The sequence below is a fragment of the Cebus imitator genome, unplaced genomic scaffold, assembly GCF_001604975.1.
Source record: "Cebus imitator isolate Cc_AM_T3 unplaced genomic scaffold, Cebus_imitator-1.0 Scaffold559, whole genome shotgun sequence".
Lineage (NCBI taxonomy): Eukaryota > Metazoa > Chordata > Mammalia > Primates > Cebidae > Cebus > Cebus imitator.
The window spans coordinates 1,111,381-1,113,128 of NW_016107874.1; positions in this window are offsets into that span (position 1 = coordinate 1,111,381).

Here is a 1,748-nt window from a genome sequence, read left to right on the forward strand (position 1 = left end):
CTAAAGTGTAAACTGTCTTATAGATGCATATTGGCATCTTATTTTATTTTCCCTAATTTTTAGTAATTCTAAGCCCCTTTTCATATGCATATTTTCCATCCAAAAAACCTTCTTAGATGAAGGTTCAGACATTCTGCCCATTTCCTAAAATTAGGCTATTTTCCTGTTATTGAGTTTTGAATCTTCTCTATATTCTGGATGCAGTCTTTAGTCAGAAATATGATTAGCAAATATTTTCTCCTAGCCTGTGCATTGTATTTTTCAAATCTTTAACAGTGTCTTTCTCAGAGCAAAATGTTGCATTTTAATATAAAGTCCAGTTTATCAATTTTTTTCTTTTGACTAAGCTTTTGGCATCATGTCTACAAATTATTTGCTTAATCCAACATCGTGCAAGTTTTCTCTTAGGGAATCTATTATAGAAGTGTTATGGTTTTAGATTTTGCATTTAGTCTATGAATCATTTTTGATTCATGTTTTTACACAGTGTAAGGTGCAGCCTAAGAGCCTTTTTTGTTTTCACATGAATGCCCAATTGTTCCAGCACCACTTGCTGGAAAAACTATCCCCTCACTATTGCAGTGTTTTAATGTCTTTGTCAAAAATTAGATCACTGTGTTCAGTAGAGTTTATCTCTGGGCTTTTAATATCATTCCATTGAAAAGTGATTGTATGCTTTCACCATTATTACAATTTCTTGATTACAGTAGCTTTAGAGTAAACCTGAAATCACATAGTGTGAGTCCTCCAACTTGGTCTTTCTTTTCAAAATTGTGCTGGCTGTTTTAGTTCCTGTGGCATTTCATATAAATTTTAGAATTAGCTTGTCAATATCTATGAAAAAGTCTAATGGGACTTTGGCCTTGTGTTTAATTTATAGATCAGTTTGGGGAGAATCGACATCTTAGCGAAACTGAGTCTTCTACTCTATTGACACAGCTTGTCTTTCCATGTGCTGAGTCTTCTTGAATTTTCCTCACCAGCAATTGGTAGTTTTTAGCATACACGCCCTATGTATACTTTATTAGACTTATACTGAAGTATAGTTTTAGTGACATTCTAAATGATGTTTTTAAAAAAATTCTAATTTCATTGCTCATTGCCAGCATATACAAATACAATTTATCTTTGTATGTTAACTTTGTATCCTGCAGGCTTGCTAAGTTATGTATTAGTTCTAGGAGGTTTCTTGTAGAATCATTGGCATTTTCTGCATATATAATGTCCCATCATCCAATACAAGGAGATACAGTTCTTCTTTTGGTCTTATCTATATGCTTTTACCTTTTTCCCTTCTTCTTCCCCTTCTTCTTCTTTTTCCCCTCCTCCTCCTCCTCCTTCTTCTTTCTTCTTCTTCCACTTCTTCTTCCTCCTCTTCTTCTTCTTCTTCCTCTTCCTCTTCCTCCTCCTCCTCCTCTTTTTTATCACATCGGCTTAGGTTTCCAGCATAATGGTAAATAAAAATTGTGAGAGAGGATATCCTTGGCTTGTTCCCAATCTTAGGGAAAAACATTAAGTCTTCCACCATTAAGTATTAGCTATTTTTTTAAAAAGATGTTCTTTATCAGATTAAGTTCTCTTCCATTTATAGTCTGCCAAGAGTTTTTATCATGCACGGATGTTAAATTTTATCAAATACCTTTTTTCCTGCATGTATTGAGATTACCATATGGTTTTTCTTTTTGATCTATTAATACCATAACTTACATTGCTTTTTTTTTTTTTTTTTTTTTTTTTTTTTTTTTTTT